The following is a 25,629-nucleotide window of genomic DNA, read 5'->3' as shown; positions in this document are numbered from 1 at the left end:
ATTGTTAAAAATTACTGGTGACGTCAAAGAGTTTCTATGTATGTAATTATATCTTAATATTTATTATGTTATAAATTAAAATTGAGTATTTTAAGAAATGATTATTTCAATAATAAAGTCAGTACATATTAATGTAAATAACATTAAAGATAACTTTCTCAAAACAAAAATGATAGTGGAACTGTGGCAATCTCTTTAATATCTGACTTTATTTATTTTTTTAAAAAATTTTTTTTATTAGTTGGAGGCTAATTACTTCACAACATTTCAGTGGGTTTTGTCATACATTGATATGAATCAGCCATAGAGTTACACGTATTCCCCATCCCGATCCCCCTCCCACCTCCCTCTCCACCTGATTCCTCTGGGTCTTCCCAGTGCACCAGGCCCGAGCACTTGTCTCATGCATCCCACCTGGGCTGGTGATCTGTTTCACCATAGATAGTATACATGCTGTTCTTTTGAAATATCCCACCCTCCCTTCTCCCACAGAGTTCAAAAGTCTGTTCTGTATTCTGTGTCTCTTTTTCTGTTTTGCATATAGGGTTATCGTTACCATCTTTCTAAATTCCATATATATGTGTTAGTATGCTGTAATGTTCTTTATCTTTCTGGCTTACTTCACTCTGTATAAGGGGCTCCAGTTTCATCCATCTCATTAGGACTGGTTCAAATGAATTCTTTTTGACGGCTGAGTAATATTCCATGGTGTATATGTACCACAGCTTCCTTATCCATTCATCTGCTGATGGGCATCTAGGTTGCTTCCATGTCCTGGCTATTATAAACAGTGCTGCGATGAACATTGGGGTGCACGTGTCTCTTTCAGATCTGGTTTCCTCAGTGTGTATGCCCAGAAGTGGGATTGCTGGGTCATATGGCAGTTCTATTTCCAGTTTTTTAAGAAATCTCCACACTGTTTTCCATAGCGGCTGTACTAGTTTGCATTCCCACCAACAGTGTAAGAGGGTTCCCTTTTCTCCACACCCTCTCCAGCATTTATTGCTTGTAGACTTTTGGATAGCAGCCATCCTGACTGGCGTGTAATGGTACCTCATTGTGGTTTTGATTTGCATTTCTCTGATAATGAGTGATGTTGAGCATCTTTTCATGTGTTTGTTAGCCATCTGTATGTCTTCTTTGGAGAAATGTCTGTTTAGTTCTCTGGCCCATTTTTTGATTGGGTCATTTATTTTTCTGGAATTGAGCTGCAGGAGTTGCTTGTATATTTTTGAGATTAATCCTTTGTCTGTTTCTTCATTTGCTATTATTTTCTCCCAATCTGAGGGCTGTCTTTTCACCTTACTTATAGTTTCCTTTGTAGTGCAAAAGCTTTTAAGTTTCATTAGGTCCCATTTGTTTAGTTTTGCTTTTATTTCCAATATTCTGGGAGGTGGGTCATAGAGGATCTTGCTGTGATTTATGTCGGAGAGTGTTTTGCCTATGTTCTCCTCTAGGAGTTTTATAGTTTCTGGTCTTACATTTAGATCTTTAATCCATTTTGAGTTTATTTTTGTGTATGGTGTTAGAAAGTGTTCTAGTTTCATTCTTTTACAAGTGGTTGACCAGTTTTCCCAGCACCACTTGTTAAAGAGGTTGTCTTTTTTCCATTGTATATCCTTGCCTCCTTTGTCAAAGATAAGGTGTCCGTAGGTTCGTGGATTTATCTCTGGGCTTTCTATTCTGTTCCATTGATCTATATTTCTGTCTTTGTGCCAGTACCATACTGTCTTGATGACTGTGGCTTTGTAGTAGAGTCTGAAGCCAGGCAGGTTGATTCCTCCAGTTCCATTCTTCTTTCTCAAGATTACTTTGGCTATTCGAGGTTTTTTGTATTTCCATACAAATTGTGAAATTCTTTGGTCTAGTTCTGTGAAAAATACCGTTGGTAGCTTGATAGGGATTGCATTGAATCTATAGATTGCTTTGGGTAGAATAGCCATTTTGACAATATTGATTCTTCCAATCCATGAACACGGTATGTTTCTCCATCTGTTTGTGTCCTCTTTGATTTCTTTCATCAGTGTTTTATAGTTTTCTATGTATAGGTCTTTTGTTTCTTTAGGTAGATATACTCCTAAGTATTTTATTCTTTTTGTTTCAATGGTGAATGGAATTGTTTCCTTAATTTCTCTTTCTGTTTTTTCATTGTTAGTATATAGGAATGCAAGGGATTTCTGTGTGTTAATTTTATATCCTGCAACTTTACTATATTCATTGATTAGCTCTAGTAATTTTCTGGTAGAGTCTTTAGGGTTTTCTATGTAGAGGATCATGTCATCTGCAAACAGTGAGAGTTTCACTTCTTCTTTTCCTATCTGGATTCCTTTTACTTCTTTTTCTGCTCTGATTGCTGTGGCCAAAACTTCCAACACTATGTTGAATAGTAGTGGTGAGAGTGGGCACCCTTGTCTTGTTCCTGATTTCAGGGGAAATGCTTTCAATTTTTCACCATTGAGGGTGATGCTTGCTGTGGGTTTGTCATATATAGCTTTTATTATGTTGAGGTATGTTCCTTCTATTTCTGCTTTTTGGAGAGTTTTAATCATAAATGGGTGTTGAATTTTGTCAAAGGCTTTCTCTGCATCTATTGAGATAATCATATGGTTTTTATCTTTCAATTTGTTAATGTGGTGTATTACATTGATTGATTTGCAGGATATTAAAGAATTCTTGCATTCCTGGGATAAAGCCCACTTGGTCATGGTGTATGATTTTTTTAATATGTTGTTGGATTCTGTTTGCTAGAATTTTGTTAAGGATTTTTGCATCTATGTTCATCAGTGATATTGGTCTGTAGTTTTCTTTTTTTGTGGCATCTTTGTCTGGTTTTGGAATTAGGGTGATGGTGGCCTCATAGAATGAGTTTGGAAGTTTACCTTCTTCTGCAATTTTCTGGAAGAGTTTGAGTAAGATAGGTGTTAGCTCTTCTCTAAATTTTTGGTAGAATTCAGCTGTGAAGCCATCTGGTCCTGGGCTTTTGTTTGCTGGAAGATTTTTGATGACAGTTTCGATTTCCTTGCTTGTGATGGGTCTGTTAAGATCTTCTATTTCTTCCTGGTTCAGTTTTGGAAGGTTATACTTTTCTAAGAATTTGTCCATTTCATCCAAGTTGTCCATTTTATTGGCATAGAGCTGCTGGTAGTAGTCTCTTATGATCCTTTGTATTTCAGTGTTGTCTGTTGTGATCTCTCCATTTTCATTTCTAATTTTGTTAATTTGGTTCTTCTCTCTTTGTTTCTTAATGAGTCTTGCTAATGGTTTGTCAATTTTGTTTATTTTTTCAAAAAACCAGCTTTTAGCTTTGTTGATTTTTGCTATGGTCTCTTTAGTTTCTTTTGCATTTATTTCTGCCCTAATTTTTAAGATTTCTTTCCTTCTGCTAACTCTGGGGTTCTTCATTTCTTCCTTCTCTAATTGCTTTAGGTGTAGAGTTAGGTTATTTATTTGGCTTTTTTTCTTGTTTCTTGATGTAAGCCTGTAATGCTATGAACCTTCCCCTTAGCACTGCTTTTACAGTGTCCCATAGGTTTTGGGTTGTTGTGTTTTCATTTTCATTCATTTCTATACATATTTTGATTTCTTTTTTGATTTCTTCTATGATTTGTTGGTTATTCAGAAGCGTGTTATTTAGCCTCCATATGTTTGAATTTTTAACAATTTTTTTTCCTGTAATTGAGATCTAATCTTACTGCACTGTGGTCAGAAAAGATGACTGGAATGATTTCAATTTTTTTGAATTTTCCAAGACCAGATTTATGGCCCAGGATGTGATCTATTCTGGAGAAGGTTCCGTGTGCACTTGAGAAAAAGGTGAAGTTGATTGTTTTGGGGTGAAATGTCCTATAGATATCAATTAGGTCTAGCTGGTCCATTGTGTCATTTAAAGTTTGTGTTTCCTTGTTAATTTTCTCTTTAGTTGATCTATCCATAGTTGTGAGTGGGGTATTAAAGTCTCCCACTATTATTGTGTTACTATTAATTTCCTCTTTCATACTCATTAGCGTTTGCTGTACATATTGCGGTGCTCCTATGTTGGGTGCATATATATTTATAGTTGTTATATCTTCTTCTTGGATTAATCCTTTGATCATTATGTAGTGTCCTTCTTTGTCTCTTTTCACATCCTTTATTTGAAAGTCTATTTTATCTGATATGAGTATTGCAACTCCTGCTTTCTTTTGGTCTCCGTTTGCATGAAATATTTTTTTCCAGCCCTTCACTTTTAGTCTGTATGTTTCTCTTGCTTTGAGGTGGGTCTCTTGTAGACAGCATATATAGGGGTCTTGTTTTTGTATCCATTCAGCCAATCTTTGTCTTTTGGTTGGGGCATTCAACCCATTTACATTTAAGGTAATTATTGATAGGTGTGGTCCCGTTGCCATTTACTTTGTTGTTTTGGGTTCACGTTTATACAACCTTTCTGCGTTTCCTGTCTAGAGAAGATCCTTTAGCATTTGTTGAAGAGCTGGTTTGGTGGTGCTGAATTCTCTCAGCTTTTGCTTGTCTGTAAAGCTTTTGAATTCTCCTTCATATCTGAATGAGATCCTTGCTGGGTACAGTAATCTAGGTTGTAGGTTATTTTCTTTCATTACTTTCAGTATGTCCTGCCATTCCCTTCTGGCCTGGAGGGTTTCTATTGATAGATCAGCCGTTATCCTTATGGGAATCCCTTTGTGTGTTATTTGTTGTTTCTCCCTTGCTGCTTTTAATATTTGTTCTTTGTGTTTGATCTTTGTTAATTTGATTAATATGTGTCTTGGGGTGTTTCGCCTTGGGTTTATCCTGTTTGGGACTCTCTGGGTTTCTTGGACTTGGGTGGCTATTTCCTTCCCCATTTTAGGGAAGTTTTCAGCTATTATCTCCTCGAGTATTTTCTCATGGCCTTTCTTTTTGTCTTCTTCTTCTGGGACTCCTATGATTCGAATGTTGGGGCGTTTCACATTGTCCCAGAGGTCCCTAAGGTTGTCCTCATTTCTTTTGATCCTTTTTTCTTTTTTCCTCTCTGCTTCATTTATTTCCACCATATTATCTTCTACCTCACTTATCCTATCTTCTGTCTCCATTATTCTACTCTTGGTTCCCTCCAGAGTGTTTTTGATCTCATTCATTGCATTATTCATTTTTAATTGACTCTTTTTTATTTCTTCTAGGTCTTTATTAAACACTTCTTGCATCTTTTCAATCTTTGTCTCCAGGCTATTTATCTGTAACTCCATTTTGTTTTCAAGATTTTGGATCATTTTTATTATCATTATTCTAAATTCTTTTTCAGGTAGATTCCCTATCTCCTCCTCTTTTGTTTGACTTGGTGGGCATTTTTCATGTTCCTTTACCTGTTGGGTATTTCTTTGCCTTTTCATCTTGTTTAGATTGCTGTGTCTGGACTGGGCTTTCTGTATTCTGGAGGTCTGTGGTTCCTTTTTATTGTGGAGGTTTTACCCAGTGGGTGGGGTTAGACGATTGGCTTGTCAAGGTTTCCTGGTTAGGGAAGTTTGCGTCAGTGTTCTGGTGCGTGGAACTTGATTTCTTCTCTCTGGAGAGCAATGGAGTGCTCAGTAATGAGTTTTGAGATGGGTCTATGTGTTAGGTGTCACCTTGGGCAGCCTGTATGTTGACTTTTAGGGCTATGTTCCTGCGTTGCTGGGGAATTTGCATGGTATGTCTTGCTCTAAAACTTATTGGCTCTTGGGTGGTGGTTGGTTTCAGTGTAGGTATGGAGGCTTTTGGACGGTCACTTATTACTTAAAGTTCCATGTAGTCAGGAGTTTTCTGGTGTTCTCTGATTTTGGGCTTAAGTCTCCTGCCTCTGGATTTTAGTTTTATTCTTCCTGTAGTCTCAGGACTTCTCCAACTATACAGCACTGATAATAAAACTTCTAGGTTAATGGCGAAAAGATTCTCCCCCATTAGGGACACCCAGAGAGGTTCACAGAGTTACATGAAGAAGAGGAGAGGGAGGAGGGAGATAGTGATGAGCAGGAGGAGAAAAAGGGGGACTCAAGAGGAGAGAGACAGATCTACGCAGTTGTCTGTTCCCAGAGTGTTCTCCGTAGCCCAGACACCCACCAAGATTCACAGAACTGGATTGGGAAGAGGAGGGGAAAGGAAGAAATAGAGGTGTTCTGAGGTAGAAAACAGAGAGTCAAGATTGGGAGAGAATAATCAACACACTCCTGAATAAAAATGGGAACTGAATATTGGATTCTTAAATGTTCACAATTTATATCATATATTGAAAAACAGAAATTAAAAATCTAGAGTAGAGATTAGACTCTTAAAAATACTATATTAAAAACCAAAACACACACAAAAATTTTTTTTAAAATATATATGAAGTTCAGTTTAAAAAATAGGGCTTCTCTCTTTTTTTTTTTGGTAAGGTTATAGTGTATTGAAAATGAAAATTAAGGAGTAGTAGAGGAGTACTAGAGGATTTTAAAAGAAATAAGAGAAAAAGAAAAATAGAAAATAGAAGAGAAAAAGGAGAGAAAAAAAAAGAATTTTCCCTAATTAAAAAAATCGTAAAAATCTATGAAAATGAAAGTTAAGGAGTAATGGGGGAGTAATAGGAAATTGTAAAGGAAAATAAAAGAGAAAAAAAAGAAAAAATTTAAAAAAAATTTTTTTTTCTTACTTAAAAAAAAAAAAGTAAAAATATATCTAGGAATTTCTCTGGAGCTGTTGCAGTCAGTGTGGGTTCAGCTCAGTTTCAGATATCTCCTCATTCCAGCTTACACTTCTCGATATCTACAGGCCCCTTCCGGTGTAATCGGTGTTTTTTACAGGGATTTTAATCTGTTGCACCGGTCCCTTCTGAAGCGGTTCCCTTTGTTAATTTGGCTTCTGTTTGCCGGTTTCTTCAGAGCCTCATTTCCGCCCTGACACAGGTGAGCGGAGGTGGACTCTTATTCAGGTAGCTAGTTCTGTCGCGTTGCGGGGAGGGGCTCGCGCTGCGGGGAGGGGTTGGCGCTGCGGGGAGAGGCTGGCGCTGCTTTCTCCGTCTGCGCTGCTCAGGCTCCGGCTGCTCCATGTGGAGCGGGCCCTGCGCTGCGCGCAGCTCCAGCCCTCCGGTGTTCCACAAAAGCGCGGAACAAAAGGCTGCGTCTGCTCTTGTGCCTTCCCCGTCTGAGCAGTCCAGGCAGCCAGGGGCTTGACAGGCGCACTCTCTCTGGGTGCGGTGCGCCCACTCCCTTCCACGGTCCCAATCTCGGTTTCCGCCGGCGCCAGTCGGGTGCGTGCGCCTTCTGCCCTCTGCGTCCCCAGCCCGTCCCCGCCCGCACCGGTCGGGTGCCTGCGCCCTGTGTCTCGCCGCGACCTGCTCCCGCCTCTGGCGGGTCTGGGCCGGTCCGCAGTCTGCGAGCTCTTCTCTGGACTTTCTCGGTCCCTTTGTTCTGCGAACGGCCGGCAGCGTGTTCGGGCCGGTTAATTTTCTCTCTCTCTTTTGCTCGCCCACAGTTCAAGTTGGCAACTCACAAAAGCTCCCTCCGATTGTCCTCAGGGCACTCAGGCCCGGACGCTACCCCAAGCAATGCCGCCGGCTCCTCTCCGTGCCGCCCCCACTTGCTGGTGGCGGATGTGGGTGTCTGGGGTACTTTTCTGCTGAGAGTTGCTTTTAGGCACATAATCTGTGGGTTTTATTTATTGTTTCCCTCCCAGTCAGGTTGCCCTCCTAGATTCAAACACTTCCCCCAGGCCCGCCAGTGCGAGGGTTTCCCGGTGTCTGGAAACGTCCTCTAAAGACTCCCTTCCCGGGAAGGATCTCCGTCCTTAGCTCTTTTGTCTCACTTTTTATCTTTTATATTTTGTCCTACCTCCTTTCGAAGACAATGGGCTGCTTTTCTGGGCGCCTGATGACCTCAGCTAGCGATCAGAATTGTTTTGTGAAGTTTGCTCTGCGTTCAGATATTCTTTTGATGAATTTGTAGGAGAGAAAGTGGTCTCCCCGTCCTACTCCTCCGCCATCTTGGCCCTTCCCCCTTCACAGTATTATGTTAAGTAAAAATGCTGATGAAAGAACAGTGTGATACAGTTTTGAAAAATCTAGAAGAGACCCACTACAATGTGGGAGGATAAGAAGAGAACTTCACTTTCTTCTTTTCTATGTCATTGATTTTTTTACAATAATCATTCATTGCTCTGACAGTCAGCAGAACCACTTAAATTTTTCCACTCACAACCCCCATAACATAAAAGAAATAAAAAGGGTCTGTGTGAGTTAGTAAGCATTTACATGAAAAGTGAGTTATGCCTTTTATCTCTGATATTGGAATCCAAGGTCTGTACCACTGTGGCAGTGACAAATGGGGGAAGGCTTGGTAAAGACATGATGTTCCAAGAAATTTGTTTAAGAAATTCACACGCCTGAGATTCTAAGGAAAGTCTAAAATGCTGTCGCCTTTTATGGTGCTATGTGTGTATGTTTCATGCCCTTAGACATAGGTTCTCACGCATGTTTTCCAGTGAACCTCAAAGCCTCTGGGCGAAGTCAAGGGTGTGGACTCTTTTCACATTCCCTCCCTCCCTCCCTGATCCCAGAGGAGGTCCTCCTTTTAGAATACTCAGCTACACTCAGCATTAGTCCTGGGAAAAGCTGGAGTAGACGAGGCCCTCCCCACATCCTCTCCACAGACCCTCTTCCTCCTCCCAATCTCCTCTCTCACCACCCTCTGTCACCTAAGGCTATGGTCAAATTGCCTGTTTTCGCCATCTGTGGTCTCCCACCCCACATACCTTCCTCTAAGAGCCTCACCTTCTCTCCAGGCTCCAAAGTAGCAGTGCCTTCTATTCCTATCTCCCTGTGGGACAAAAGCACCTCCTATTATCTCAGGGCTAGTTTCCTGGTTAGGAAGAACTGAAGTCACACTAGTGTAGATAATCAATACCCTGGCAAGTATTATGTCACTAGGTTTAGTTTCGATTAGAGAGTTAACCTGGAGTAATCAATCTCTAATGGTGAAATTTTAACCAGAGTTACAGACTAATTGAAAAGATTTTTTTTTTTTTAAGGCGGGGTGGGGGGGGGGTGCTAGTTAGCAACAAAACAAGGATTAGAAGCCTTGTTTCCCTGTTGCCCAGTCCAAGACCCCCCTCCCGGTAATAGTTCACTGCCTCTTGTTTTCTCATTTGTTAAGATTCAGCACTCTTAGCACTATTTTATAATTTAAAGAAAATTGCATCTTTCATCACTTTAAAGGGAGACAATATATTGTCATAGAATATGCATACAAAGCTGATTTGAACAGCGTTTTTAGTCATCGTGGTGTCTCAAAGTTTCATCACATTATACTAGTATTTCCAATTTAAAGCAAAAAAATTCTAGATAATGTTAATCCCTGCTGAAGTGACAGATAGTGAGCTCTGAAGCCAAAATGCCTAGATTTGGTTGAGTGACAGCTAGCTGAGCCACAGGCCAGCTTTGTGACCTTGGGCAAGTTTACTTCACCACTCTATGCTTCTATTTCCTCTTCCATAAAACACAGACAGTAAGAGTACCAGGGTCACTGCTAAGCACGGAATGATCTGGTGCAATAAAAACACTTAGAACGGTGCCTGGCACAAAGCACTCAGTAGATATTCCCTATATAATCAGCAGCTGAAGAATTAGTGCTCGAACTACTGCACAACTGCACTCATCTCACACGCTAGTAAAGTAATGCTCAAAATTCTCCAAGCCAGGCTTCAGCAATACGTGAACTGTGAACTTCCAGATGTTCAAGCTGGTTTTAGAAAAGGCAGAGTAACCAGGGATCAAATTGCCAACATTTGCAGGATCATCAAAAAAGCAAGAGAATTCCAGAAAAACATTTATTTCTGCTTTATTGACTATGCCAAAGCCTTTGACTGTGTGGATCACAATAAACTGTGGAAAATTCTGAAAGAGATGGGAATACCAGACCACCTGACCTGCCTCTTGAGAAACCTGTACACAGGTCAGGAAGCAACAGTTAGAACTGGACATGGAACAATAGACTGGTTCCAAATAGGAAAAGGAGTACATCAAGGCTGTATATTGTCACCCTGCTTATTTAACTTATATGCAGAGTACATCATGAGAAATGCTGGGCTGGAGGAAGCACAAGCTGGAATCAAGACTGTCAAGAGAAATATCAATAACCTCAGATATGCAGATGACACCACCCGTATGGCAGAAAGTGAAGAGGAACTAAAAAGCCTCTTGATGCAAGTAAAAGAGGAGAGGGAAAAAGTTGGCTTAAAGCTCAACATTTGGAAAACTAAGATCATGGCATCTGGTCCCATCACTTCATGGCAAATAGATGGGGAAACAGTGGAAACAGTGTCAGACTTTATTTTTGGGGGTTCCAAAATCACTGCAGATGGTGATTGCAGCCATGAAATTAAAAGACGCTTACTCCTTGGAAGGAAAGTTAGGACCAACCTAGACATCATATTAAAAAGCAGAGACATTACTTTGTCAACAAAGGTCCATCTAGTCAAGGCTATGATTTTTCCAGTAGTCATGTATGGATGTGAGAGTTAGACTATAAAGAAAGCTGAGCACCGAAGAATTGATGCTTTTGAAGTGTGGTATTGGAGAAGACTCTTGAGAGTCCCTTGGACTGCAAGGCGATCCAACCAGTCCATCCTAAAGGAGATCAGTCCTGGGTGTTCGTTGGAAGGACTGATGCTGAGGTTGAAACTCCAATATTTTGACCACCTGATGCAAACAGCTGACTCATTTGAAAAGACCCTGATGCTGAGAAAGATTGAAGGCAGGAGGAGAAGGCGACGACAGAAGATGAGATGGTTGGATGGCAACACTGACTCGATGGACATGAGTTTGGGTAAACTCCGGGAGTTGGTGATGGACAGGGAGGCCTGGCATGCAGCAGTTCATGGGGTTGCAAAGAGTCGGACATGACTGAGCGACTGAACTGAACTGAAAGAAATCGAAGCATAGATTATATCTACATATGCATTTAGTTGGATGCTTGAGTCAGCAAAAAAAAAAAAATCTGTGAAATATATTGGCAAATATATTCAATATATAAATGGCAAAAATAGTCAGGAGAACTTTTAAATGAACAGTAAAAAAAAAAGAAGGATTGAATTTCCAGGCAATGTAGGATATACCATATATAATTATATATTATAATATATAAATAAATTCATCAATACAATCAATGAAAGTGAGACCTCTGCAACAGTAAACAGAACAATGGAACAGAATAGAGATCTTTGAAAACAATCCCCAAACACACAAGAATTTAGTGTCTGAGAAAATCAACATTTAAAGTTTGGTAAGAAACACTTAGCTTCCCCAAAAATAGTGGTGAGACAAAGAGTAAACAATAAGAAAAGTTGTCAGATCTATTCTTTACAATTTACACCAAATCCAGATGGATTAGAGAGCTAAATGTAAAAAAATGAAAGTATAAAATTATGAAAAACAAATATGAATGACAAAGTTAAACTATTATTCAGCCATTGGGATGAGAAAGGACTTAATAACCTTGAAACAAAAGGAAGAAGCTACAAAAAATAGTTTAATTTGAATACACAAAGATGTATTTATACATTCAAATTTTTTAATTAAAATAAAGATTTGCCCTGAAGTAGGAAATGGCAACTCATTCCAGTATTCTTGCCTGGGAAATCCCATGGACTGAGCAGGCATGCAATGTATAATATATAATTTTCACAGTTGTATAAAACAAATAAAGATCTTTCACAAAATATTTTAACTTAAAATTAAAAAAATAAAGATTTGGAAAAAATGTTGCATATGGGATTAAGAGCCTTAATACATAAAGCTCATTTACAAATCAATAGGAAAAGACTGTGCACAGTTCAGTTCTGTCGCTCAGTCGTGTCTGACTCTGCAACCCCATGAATTGCAGCACGCCAGGCCTCCCTGTCCATCACCAAGTCCCAGAGTATACACAAACTCATGTCCATCGAGTTGGTGATGCCATCCAGCCGTCTCATCCTCTGTTGTCCCCTTCTTCTCCTGCCCCCAATCCCTCCCACATAAGGGTCTTTTCCAGTGAGTCAACTCTTCACATGAGGTGGCCAAAGTATTGAAGTTTCAGCTTCAACATCAGTCCTTCCAATGAACACCCAGGACTGATCTCCTTTAGGATGGACTGTTTGGATCTCCTTGCAGTCCAAGGGACTCTCAAGAGTCTTCTCCAACACCACACTTCAAAAGCATCAATTCTTCGGTGCTCAGCTTTCTTCACAGTTCAACTCTCACATCCTTACATGACCACTGGAAAAACCATAACCTTGACTGGATGGGCTTTTGTTGACAAAGTAATGTCCCTGCTTTTTAATATGCTATCTAGGTTGGTCACAACTTTCCTTCCAAGGAGTAAGCGTCTTTTAATTTCATGGCTGCAATCACCATCTGCAGTGATTTTGGAACCCCCAAAAATAAAGTCTGACACTGTTTCCACTGTTTCCCCATCTATTTGCCATGAAGTGATGGGACCAGATGCCATGATCTTAGTTTTCCAAATGTTGAGCTTTAAGCCAACTTTTTCCCTCTCCTCTTTTACTTGCATCAAGAGGCTTTTTAGTTCCTCTTCACTTTCTGCCATACGGGTGGTGTCATCTGCATATCTGAGGTTATTGATATTTCTCCTGACAGTCTTGATTCCAGCTTGTGCTTCCTCCAGCCCAGCATTTCTCATGATGTACTCTGCATATAAGTTAAATAAGCAGGGTGACAATATACAGCCTTGATGTACTCCTTTTCCTATTTGGAACCAGTCTATTGTTCCATGTCCAGTTCTAACTGTTGCTTCCTGACCTGTGTACAGGTTTCTCAAGAGGCAGGTCAGGTGGTCTGGTATTCCCATCTCTTTCAGAATTTTCCACAGTTTATTGTGATCCATACAGTCAAAGGCTTTGGCATAGTCAATGTACAATGAAACAAACAAAAAAAAAAATGGTTAAAGGACATGCATGTGTGCTAAGTCACTTCAGTGGTGTTATTTTGGCTGAAATGTTAGTTGAGATAATTGTATTCTTGCAGCATCTTGGTTTCTGAACCAGTGAGCAAATCTAGGCTCTGGTGGTGAAAGCACCAAGTCCTAGCCACTGGACCACCAGGAATTCTTATTCTGTTGTACTCATTTGCATGTATGTGTTTTGTGCTAAGTCATATCTGACTCTTTGCAACTCTATGGACTGCAGCCTGCCAGGCTCCTCTGTCAATGGGATTCTCCAGACAAGAGTGGATTGCCATATCCTCCTCCATGTTATGTTTAGTTCTATATAATTTATCACATTTGTAATTTCATGCATCCACCATCACAAGCAAAATACAGAACACTTTCTTTACTGTAAGAAATATCCCTCCTATCTTTTTTGTTTGTTTGTTTTTATTTTTGGCTCTGCTGGGTCTTCTTTGCTGCTCTGGCTTTTCTCTAGTTACAGTAAGAGGGGGCTCCTCTCTAGTTGCTGAGTGTTACCACCCATCCTCCTGATCTCTAACCCCGAAAATCACTCATCTGTTCTCTATTCCTAAAATGTTATATTAAATAAGTTAAATAAATGTTTAGGTTTGTTAAAGAATGTAAAACATGGAAGGTTAAATCAATGGAATGTTAAAAGTTCATAATGTTAAAATATATATATTAAGTATCAACATGTTAAATGCTAACATTTAAATGTTAAATAAATAGAATCATACTGTATGTAATCATTTAGGACTGGCTTTTTTCTTTCCAACTCAGCATAATTCCCTAGAGATTAATCCAAATTGTCACATGTATCAGTAGCCTTCTCTTTCTTTTTGGCTGAATAGTATTTCATGGTAAGGCTGTGTCAGTTTGTTGAATTATCAGCTGCTGAAGGACCTCTGGACTGTTTCCAGTTTGGGGCTATTATGAACTCAAATGTTATGGGTACACAAATGCTATGAACCCCTGTGATCATTTGTGTATGGGTTTTCGTTTAGACAAAAGTTTTCATTTCTCTGGGGTAGATGCCCAAGAATAAAATTGCTACATCTTATGGTATTTGTGTGTTTAGTTTTCTGAAAATCTACTAACCTGTTTTCCAGAGGGCTGTGCCACTTTACTTTCTTACCACCAATGTAAGAGTAACTCAGCTTCTCTGCATTCCTCACCAGTATTTAGTGTTGTCACTAATTTTTATTTTCACCATTCTGATGGGTGTATAGTAGTATCTTATTGTGATTTATTTTAATTTCTCCAGTAGCTAATGATGCTGAACATCTTTTGATGTCCTTATTTACCATCTTCAGTGAAATATATGTTTATGGCTTTGACCTATTTTCTAGTTGGATTATTTGGGTGACTTTTTTGTGTTGAATTTTTATTTTTATATGTATTTAAGATATGAGTCTTTGCTGGATATGTGGTTTGCTAAAATTCTCTCTCAATTTGTAGCTTGTTTAACCGATTCACATGGTCTGTCATGAAGCTTCCTTTTATTTTTCCATAGGAATTTGATAGCTCAGTTGGTAATGAATCTGCCTGCAATACAGGAGACACCGGTTCAATTCCTGGGTCAGGAAGATCTGCTGGAGAACGGATAGGCTACCCACTCCAGTATTCTTGGACTTCTCTCCTGGCTCAGCTGGTAAAGAATCCACCTGCAGTGCGGGAGACCTGGGTTCGATCCCTGGGTTGGGAAGATCCCCTGGAGAAGGGAAGGGCTACTCAGTCCAGGATTATGGTCTGGAGAATCCCATGGACGGTATAGATCAGGGAGTCGCAGAGTGGGACACGACTGAGTGCCTTTCACTTTCACTTCCGATTTATTTTAAAACTTGTCCAAAGAGCATTTGAGACTTTCCAGGTGGGGCAGTGTTAAAGAATCAGCCTGCCAATGCAGGAGACACAAGTGACACAGGTTCAATCCCCAGGTTGCGAAGATCCCCTGGAGGAGGAAATGGCAACCCATTCCAGTATTCTTGCCTGGAAAATTCCATGGACAGAGGAGCCTGGCAGGCTACAGTCCATGGGGTTCCAAAGAGTCGGACATGACTGAGCAACTGAGCACAAAAAGCATTTAAGAAACTAGGTATTTTTTGACAATGCTAGTGTAAAATTGCTGGGTTATATACAAAACTTGTTAATGTCCAAAAGGCCATACCATAACCTCTGGGATTATCTTTTCCACCAGACAGAACTTATTTGCATCTCCACCAGATAAGAATGTATAAATTCACCTCCACTCCTACAGTTTTGTAGGTGACCCAGACAATAGATTTCAAATGCACAGGTAACCAGTACAAACTTAGGGGTCTTGGTAGATTGTTTAGTTTAGGGCAGACCATCCACTTGATGTTGACCTATCAACAAGCAAATTGCTAAGCATTTGCTTTCCAAGTCAGTTTGAGGAGGATTCAATAGACTTCCCTTAAATTTTCCAGGGCATAAACTTATAAGTAGGGCAGTGAGTTAGGTGTCCTCATTGGTCATGGCAAGATGTAGTGACAACTCTCTTCTCCTCACTATTCTGTCATTCTAGGTTCCATTTAAAATTGTTGGTGTCCTGCCTTCAGGCTAGCAGTCCCTGAGACCTTTTTTTCCTTCATCTCAGATCAGTTTCATGGGCCACCAAGCCCTACAGGGATTGTTCAGTTAACACACATGCCTGCATCCATGACAGTGATGGACAACCCAACCCTAACTCGGATCCAGAGGCTGCAACATCAACTTCTCTGTTGTCCAGAGAAGGCCATGGCCGGAACTAAAAGAGGTGTCCTTCTCCTGGGGCACCAGCCTCCAGGACCTGCAGAGGGCTCTCATTTCCACTGCCTGGAGCTTTTCAAAGGCACAGTTCCTGGGGGTCCATCTAATACTCTGCTTTGGGGAATTCAAAAACTTACATTTATTCATTAAGTAGTGTTTCTGAACCATACTCCTAGATAAACAGATCCTGGGGGTGGCTCCATTTCATTAATCAAGGTCTCAACAAACTCCTCCACCCTCCAACTTCTACTTAGAAGAACTGAAAGTGGTTTCTGTTTCTAGAAGAAATGTCTTCTTAACCGCCTTACTGACACATGAGTGTCTCCTTTCTTTTTTCAAAACATAAACTATCCTGTACACAAAGAAAGGAGTGCAAAACACAAATGTACCACTGTTTAATGTGAAATTAAGGAGTGAAAAATCTGCCAAACACCGCTAATCAAGGAAGAACACTGCTAGGCCAGAAGTCCCACTATGCCTCTTTCCAAATACAACTCCTTGCCCTCCCCAGAGGGAACCACTATCTTGACATTTGAGTCAATCATTTCCTTACTTTACTTTAGAGTTTTACCAATTTTGTAAGCATCCCTAAATAGCACAGTGTAATTTTGCCTACTTTTAAACTTTTTATAAACAGTCATACCACATATCTTGTTTGTTTATGAGCTTCATTCATTTTGTTGAGTCTAAATGTAGTTTGTATACATTCATTGCTATATAGTATCATGTGATGACACCATGCGTTTACTCATTTTTTTACCCATTCTACCGTTGATGAACACTGGCATTTTTTTCAGTTTTAGTGAATAGGAATATAAACTATAAAGATTATTGTACACATTTACTGCTGCAAATGTGCCAATAGTTCCTCCAAGGTAAATACCTAGGAGCAAAATTTCTGGGTCACAGTGTAAGGATAGCTCCGACTTTAGTAGATAATGCCAAAGAGGTTTGCCAGTTTCCTCTCTCACCAGCAGTCCCCATAATTTTATGTGAGTAGTTATATTTTTAGAGCTCTGATAGAAAAGCCTATGTGGCTAGTGATTTTCTAGAGTGATGTCTTTTTTCTTTGCTCCTATGGATCCATGAACATCAAATGTAGCCAGGTTGAATCTAACTATGCCAGAAGACAATAGGTGTCAAAAAGTCATCCTCACTGAGCAGGTGATGGTACTGCCACAATACCAAGGACACATGGTCAAAGAAAAGATATTATTTTAACACTTAGAAGATAATTTTGTAAAGCATAAAAATATTTGTTGCATTAAATGGCCTTCACAGAAAATAAGAACAACATATTTATTGACAATTCTATCACTCAATGAATCATACTGTATTTCTGTGCTTCCTCCCAGACCTGGCTCAATTTACTATTATCATTTTTTTACATAACTGTAGTCACAACATAGATATAATTTTGTGCTTTGCTTTATTCCCTTAACAAGATACCATGAGCATTTTTTCATACCTTGCTACATAAGCTTCCTAACAATTATTTTATTCACTGTGCAATATCTGCCAACAGTGGCAGCTCTGGAGGAGATAATTGAGGTAGGTTTTAGTGCTACTCACGCCAGTATTCTTGCCTGGAGAATCCCTGTGAACAGAGGAGCCTGGCAGGCTACAGTCCATGAGGTTGCAGAGTCAGACATGACTGAGCAACTGAGCACAAAAAGCACAATCTCATTCTTCATTTCCCACAGAAAGCCTCAAATAAATATTCAGTCAAAGGAAAAAGAGTGCACACTCTATCTAAACGCAGCTTTGAGTCCTCTGACCTCCCGCCAACAAAATTGTGTATCACAAGCCCTTCCAATGCAGCAATGCTGCGATTCTACTGACTACCAAGGGTATGCTGTAACTCAATTGTCCCCTGTTGCTGAGCATTCAGATTGTTCCTAATCCTTTGAAATTTTAAAACATGTCCATTCACAGGGCCATTTTCCTTCCTTTGGGCTATTTCCTTACCATAAGTCTTAGAAGAGGGTTAATGAGTCAGAGATGAATGTTTCTAATGGATCTTGATACCTGATATTCAATACTACAGCACTTTACAAAGGGGGCATTGCAATTTACATTTGCATGAAGGATGTGTGAATGTGCACGCTATGTTAACCAAGGTCTATAGTTGCAAACTAAAGAACTTACTGGCCCTTCCAGAGGTTCAGTGAATATGTCTTGGAGGCTCCACAGCCATTAAGGATGCCTACACCACATTATTCATCAGTTCCAGAGAAGGTTCTGTTGTCATCAGGAGACACCGCTGAGGCCTACCTGCTGAGTCGGAGTACTGGTTGATGATAGAAACTCTGCTGTCATCTCCATCAGAAAGTGAGTTCTGTGAAAATGAATCATGTCTCAGGTGGTGTTTTTTGAACGAGACAGACTTTACCTTGACATTTTTCTCCCATCTCCATCATGGATTGATGAATATATGAATACACATTTGCTCTTCTATATCAAATTCTTAATTGGATGTATTTGTAAGTTACATGTCTATATCCTTGTTGCTGCAAAGGAGCTTGGGGAAATGAGTTCTGTATTTTTCCTTAAGAGGTAGGACTTAGAACTTGACAACTTCCTCTAATGTACAAAGATAGTTCAAAAGATGCTGGTGGCCACAGACAAAATATGTCTCACCTTCCATAACTACCAGCATTAGATAATTAAATTGCTTTTGGTAATCAGTTATAAAGTAGTTCTTTTTTCATTTGTTGGATTACTTATTAAATTTCCTTTCAAGTTTCTATATACCAATTTTATATCCATTCACATAAACTGTCTATGCACCTTCATCTTTTAGAACCTGTGAATATATTTATTAATATATTTGTCATGGATGTGTAGGAACTTTTATAGGCAATAGTGATTAACCCTTCTTGTCAGTGTTTTCATCTTTCAACATCTAAATATCTCAATCACTTCTATGCAGGGCAAAGGGCAGGTAGACTCAGCTTATTTGGTCTCTGTGCCTTTTTATTGCCATGATATTTAGTCTAATAAACAGCTAGTCTCTTGATACATGTCCAGAGAATTCCAAGTAACTCTAGAAAGAGAAGAAAAAATGAATAAAAAAAATCACAAGTATTTGTTTTAAGCCTTTGCACATTTCATGGATCTAGTTATTCTAGGAGGGATGAGAACACTGTGCGTTTAAGTAACTGAGATGGATTCTAATCATATCCCAGGTGGTATTTTTTGAACAAAACAGACTTTACCTTGACATTTTTCTCCCATCTTCATCACGGATTGATGAAACAAAGAAAATAATATTTATATTTGTTCTTTATGTCTCATCTTTCATCCAAAGGATCATTAGTTTACAAACATTGACCTCAAGTTGAACCCAAGCTCTAAGTCTACACTCTATAAGTAATCATTTTACATATGGGAGGAACAGCTAAATCATTTTATTAAGCTTATAAACACTTTATCAACAGAGGCAGAAATTGTCTCTTTCTCAATTTTGATCCCTTACTATTACTATCTCATGTGACCTTTATACAGAATTATACAACAGCCAAATCACATCCTCAAGAGCCGGGGCATTACACAGCATTCTTTGGGGCCCTGGAACATTATCTTTTCTCCTCTACCAATAAAAGTACAAAAGGTGCAGGTTACCTCATAGACCACTGGACAAATGCCTAAATCTTTCTGGATTAGACCTGCCCATGTTTTCTGACACATGTGGACTTGGCCCTACTAGTGCTGCCCCTGATTGGGAATGTCTCTGGAAGGACTTTGTCGGATGAGTGGCATTTTCCACTATGTGGTGAACTGTGTGCTGCCATGGATAGGAAAAGTAAATCCAGCCGACGGGACTGCATTTCAGAGAAGGGTGGTACAGGGACGAGCAACCAACCACAAATATCTAAAGCACCAAATTCCATTGCAAAGGAGACATCTTGCACATCCTTGGTTCTGTTTCCATGGTAGTGAGGGTTGCTTAGAATATTCAAAGGCAATTTAAATGCATTTAGGCCACAGCTTACAAGAGGATCAGCTTAGGAAAATCAGAAGTGAGTAAACATTAACTGCTAGTAAAAATAAGCAGTATGAAAAACACACTTATCTTGCTTTTTATTTAGTAAAAAATAAAAACATTTTCAACATCTGGAAACTTATGTTTGCTTCTAACTTGGGTTTAGGATGACTCATTTCAGACAGTACCACAATTGCCATATGCTGGAATACAGAAATTTGAGGCTGCTTATTTTTTAAATTTAATTTTTAAGCACAGAACTATTAACTTACATTACCATTTGCCCCAGGGCCAGCCTCAGGAGTGCACAGACCAGATACAGGAAGTATCTCCTGTACTGAAAATACAACTCCTCACTGATATGTCAGTGTTGGAGCTTCATTTCTTTAAGCTCTGATAACTTCTTAGCCTCTCATAGTCTCTGTAGAATTCAAAGATCTCTCTGAGAAGAAGCTTAGACTGGCACCTTCAAACATTACCAGTTGTCATCTGCTAACACCCTGGTAGGAACCTGGAAAGGGGGCTCAAGATGAACATAGAAAAAGGAAGAAGGGATTGAAAGAAGGAAGTGCAGTAGGAGAGACAAAACGCCTATTTCTGAATTTTTCCTGTAGGGCATTGCCTGATTGTAATAATGGAACCAAAGCCTCATGTTGCCTTTTATAATTTTATTTTATAATTTATTTTGATAATTTTATAATTAATAATGTTTATTTTATAATTTTTTCTAACAAATATTTTCATAGCACTTGCAGATGTAAGACACTATTCTTTACACTATGCACTTTACAAATATTTGCTCATTTATTTCTCATAACCACTTTAGGAAATAGGCATTTTTATGATCTCAGTTGGAGAGATGAGGAAACAGACACACATAGGCTGAGGTGAGGGTACAAGGGTCTTCCAGAGCCAGGAAGTGGCAGAACTGAGCTTATGGATCCAGGTCCAGATCTGGCTCCAGCATCCCTGCTCTTGACTGTTCCACTCTGCTTGTATACAAACTATGAATGGTTTCAACTTGGTAAGGGATGCAGATGAGGAGAGAGGTCAGGTTAATGGTGACAGCTAACTCCCAGAACTCTGCTCCCAGGTGGAGGAAATACAATAATGTCCAGGTGGAGACTATATAATAATGTCTATAGAGGACACGGGAGATCCAAGTCCTGGAATTTGATCCCTTCCTCTGCTTTGTGTAATGTTTTGAGAGCAACTCGCTGCCTCTGTATTCATCTGTGAATGGAGATTTTGACTTTGATTGAATAAGAATTTTAATTTTAATATAAAAGAGAGGGTGAACCCTCCCCAGGGGACAGTTGGGCATTAGCATGAGGACCTGTGAAGGAAACTTCACTTTTCATTCCTTTGAAAGCAGAGAATAGTGGAATACGGGACTCAGAGTATTTTGTGGAATCTGAAACTCTTCTCTGGGACTGGGTATCATGGGAATTTTCTTGGCCTGTGCTGTAAAGGTAGCATGATCCTCTCTCTATGAAGGATGTGGGTTATTCACTATTTCCAACAGTACAATTGCTTCATTATGCCCACACCCACGTTTTTCTGTTTACAGCCAAAGAAAAGGCCTATTGTTGATGCCAAATCAGCACCTGAAAACAAATGTATCATAATTCGCCTAAAACCTCTTAGACTCTTCTGTGGAACAGTATATTTTATTTGAAACTGAAAAGCCATTTTCAATCATCCCTTATTTAAGAAAATGGTGTTAAATCTTTCCAGGGTATTAAAATACCTAGATCTTTAAAGGTATTCAAGCTTTAAAGATATTGCAAACAATCCTCCACTACCCTCAAAATTGTGTTTTCCTTTAATAATGTTATGTGTTTTTGCATATTAGTAGTTTATCCACAGAAGCCTGGGTTTCTAGCATTTGAGAGCTGCAGAGGGCTGAAGTGGTTGTCAGCCATCATTCAGAGACAATTGAATTCCAAAGCCTCAGTGAAGAGTGGTTTTGGTCCCTCAGGGGACATTTCCGTGGCTGTAAACGGAAAACTGGTGCTTGGATGCTGTTTCCGGCATCTAGTGGGCTAAGGCCAGAGATGCTGCTAAATATGAACAGTTCCCTGAACAGCTGAGGAATGCCGTGAGAAGCTCCCCTACAAAAAGAATTATACGGACCCAAATGTTGATCGTGCAGGGATGAAGAAATCCTGCAATAAAGATGTTCAAAACATTATTTGTAGGACTTTTTACATAAGCCCTCCATTCTATGCTACTTGCCTTACAAACCTCCTTTATACACAGTCAGTCAGTCCATCTTGGAGCTTATCAGCTCATAAGGGTGCCCACAGACCTCTGTGTTCACAGAGGATCAGAGAAGGTCTATTTCAGGGCTTCAGGTTCCAAATAAGATTAAAAACATTTCTATAAGCTAGTCCAGGAATCTAACCTTCATTTATAACTTAGAAAAAGTATTTGTTAAGTCCTAGTCTTGAAATGAACTTTTAGAAGGTACCTGTTTGAAAACTGGGTGCTGCCTCGATGGCATTCCTTGGTTCAGGTTGTTGGGAAAACAGAAGTGTTTGCATTGTTTAGCTTTATGTGCTTTAGCTCCTGGAACTACTAGGAATGAGTCTCTGCTAGTAAGATCTCTGAAGGTGAAGAATCATGGTGGGGGTGGGGGGGGTAAGATGGTGGACTTTGGAACCAGTGTCATCACTTTTGGATATGTGGCTCTAATCCTCAGGATAGATACTCTAATCCTCAGGATAGATACTCTAATCCTCAGGATACTCATCTGAAGGTACCAATTTTTACAGACTTGCTTTTTTGTTTTTCCTCTTTATTGTTTATTTGGCTGCACTGGGTCTTAGTTGTGGCATATGAACTCTTACTTGAGGCATGGGGGATCTAGTTTCCTGACCAGGGATGGAACCTTAGATGGAGTCTTAGCCACTGGACCACCAGGGAAGTCCTTTACAGACTTGCTTGAATATGAAATGATTTATCCAAATCATGCGCTGCAATATCTGGCACATAGCAGATGTTCATTCAATGCTAATTCTCTTCTCCCCATCTATTTTTCTTAGGGAGAACTCTTCCCTTCCTCTCCTCACTCATAAAAAAATGAGACATCCATGCTTTTGGAAGCTCTGAGAAGGGAGTTTCCAGCCTTTCTTCCATCTGTTAACATCTTCTCCAAGGGAGGGGAAAAGATGCATCTGATTGGTGAGATTTGAGGAAAGGATATATAATAGGGTCCCATGAGTCCACGTGGAGCTTTTGTGCAAATGAGACCAAGGTCCCACTCTGGATGGACACAGCCATCTAAACAAAGGGCTCACCAAGCAGATGGCATCTTTATTCAACACAGATTCAAGCTAGCATGCCCAGCTTAGCTAGCAGAATGTGAGCTGGATTTCAGCATCACTGCCTTCCTCAGCTGGCACCAACAACTTGTACTAATACATGCATTCTCAGTTTTAGAACTGGCCTCCCTACAAAAAGCATACATTTCCCTCTGCCCTGGATTCTATGGGAAAGCACCTGGGTCAAGGCCGATGGACAAGATTCCGGAAGCAGACTCCCTCTACTCTGCACATGATAGACATGAGGCAGATGACCACTTCCCCTGTGGGATGATGTCTGCTCTTCTCTGACTTCCAGAGTCTAGAAATCTAAACTTGGGGGAGGAATAGGAAGCCTGATCCTGGCTTGTGGGTTCCCGTGACATTCTCCATCTGAATCCTAACTCTGTTGCTCCATAAGGGAAAGAGGTACCATTCTGACAGCTCCAAGAACATATTCATTAATCCTTACCTCTATTCATTTATTCCACAAACATTTTTTGGCATATTCACGTGGCAAGTACAATGTTAGTACCTGGGAGTAAAACTTTGAATGACACAATCTCTACTCTAAGAGTACTCACAGCCCAGTGGAAAAGAGAAACAAGTCACAACATATTAAAATCTATTCTCTAATAGACATATCTATGGGAACATGGGACCAGATCAAGAACTTAACTTAGCTCGAGAGGATCAGAGAAATCCAGGCTTTTTCCCAGGAGAGGTAACATCTACTGAGTCTTGAAGGCAGAGGATATTTTTTTAATGTATATTTATTTGTGTATTTTTGGCTGTGCAGAGTCTTCGTTGTTGCATGGGCTTGTCTCTAGTTGCAGAGAGCCTGGAATACTCTAATTGTGGTGCTCAGGCTTCTCATTGCGGCAGCTTCTCTCACTGCGGTGGGCTCTAGGACACGTGGGCTTCAGTAGTTGCAGCACATGGCTTCCGGGGTCTAGAGCACAGGATCAATGCTTGTAGCATGTGGGCCTAGCTGTTCAGTGGCATATGGAATATTCCTGGACCAGGGATGGAATTTGTGTCTCCTGCATTGGCAGGCAGATTCTTTACCACTGAGCCTCCAGACAAGCTGACAGAGGAGTTTTATAATACACATGTGGAAGTGAGCAAGAATATAGCACCTAGGGTGATGTTCAGGTGTTTGATTTGGACAACTAGGTGAATAGCAGTAGCAGTAATTAGGGAAGAAGACATAGAGGGAGAAGAATTTTAGACATTTTGCTTTGAAGTGATGACCTGTGTGTCACCCAGAGTTGTCTAGTAACCTGGTTACTAAAAGAATTTGGAGGAAGAGGGACAAGGGAAAACCATAGTTTTATTGAAAACCAAATATATGCCAGATACTAAGTGATTTACATGCTTTATTTCATTTAAATTTCCTCACACTCTATGATTTATGTCTTATTATCTCCACCTTGCAGATAAGGAAAACAAGGTCTTTCTCAAAGCCACATAATGGCAGAGCTGGAATTTGAATCCAGGTTTTTTAGGCTAAAGCGATGATCCTTCCAGGATTTGAGACTACTTCTGGGAGAGATGATGGGGGTCAGGGTTGTAGGGTCTCGTTTGGGAGACCCTACAGATCTTTAACCCAGAAATGATAGCTTATCCTGGCTTCCATTTGTCTTATTAAGGCTGTATCCAGATGTTCTTGTTGGGATAATTTAGGCATATATTGTAATTTACATTAGGTATTCTTTTCTTTTTCCTTTTTTCCCTCTTGTAAGAACTATTCATGTAGTACCATCTTTTAATTACTATTTTTTTATAAGTCTGAATTTGGACTCGGTATCACTTGTTTTTCATGCTGTTACTATGTTGGATACAGCAGTTTACTGGCTGACTCCCAATCAACCATAATTTAACCTGTTTTGGTAGAAGTGTAACATTTTCACAGCAGGAAAACTGATCATTATAGTTGACCAAGCTCACAACTTAAATTTTGTCTCAAGAAGATGCAAAGTTAACCTCATGAGCTAGAATTAGTGTACACGTTATAAGAACTGCAGCTGGTGATGTCACAAAGAAAGCATTTACTTGAGTTTATTTTTGAGAAATAGATGGGGAGACAGTGGAAACAGTGTCAGACTTTATTTTTTTGGGCTCCAAAATCATTGCAGATGGTGATTGCAGCCATGAAATTAAAAGACGCTGACTCCTTGGAAGGAAAGTTATGACCAACCTAGACGGCATATTAAAAAGCAGAGACATTACTCTGCCAACAAAGGTCCATCTAGTCAAGGCTATGATTTTTCCAGTAATCATGTATGGATGTGAGAGTTGGACTGTGAAGAAAGTTGAGCACCGAAAGATTGATGCTTTTGAACTGTGGTGTTGGAGAAGACTCTTGAGAGTCCCTTGGACTGCAAGGAGATCCAACCAGTCCATCCTAAAGGAGATCAGTCCTGGATGTTCATTGGAAGGACTGATGCTGAAGTTGAAACTCCAGTACTTTGGCCACCTCATGTGAAGAGTTGACTCATTGGAAAAGACCCTGATGCTGGGAGGGATTGGGGGCAGGAGGAGAAGGGGATGACAGAGGATGAGACGGCTGGATGGCATCACCGACTCGATGGGCATGAGTTTGAGTCAACTCCGGGAGTTGGTGATGGACAGGGAGGCCTGGCGT

The 25,629-nt window shown here is 39.9% G+C and overlaps 1 protein-coding gene across 1 annotated transcript in view; it reads left to right on the top strand.

Moving 5' to 3' along the window:
• LOC122443716 (endogenous retrovirus group K member 24 Env polyprotein-like) overlaps window positions 1-25,629 on the top strand; it is a 77,273-nt gene that overhangs the window by 22,283 nt on the left and 29,361 nt on the right. Inside the window, exon 2 of the mRNA XM_043472224.1 lies at window positions 17,853-18,023. The gene's annotated coding sequence lies outside the window, so the exon portion shown is untranslated. The remainder of the gene's footprint in view (window positions 1-17,852; window positions 18,024-25,629) is intronic.

Source organism: Cervus canadensis, chromosome 6, assembly GCF_019320065.1.
Source record: "Cervus canadensis isolate Bull #8, Minnesota chromosome 6, ASM1932006v1, whole genome shotgun sequence".
Lineage (NCBI taxonomy): Eukaryota > Metazoa > Chordata > Mammalia > Artiodactyla > Cervidae > Cervus > Cervus canadensis.
This window is presented reverse-complemented; position numbering and strand designations above follow the sequence as displayed.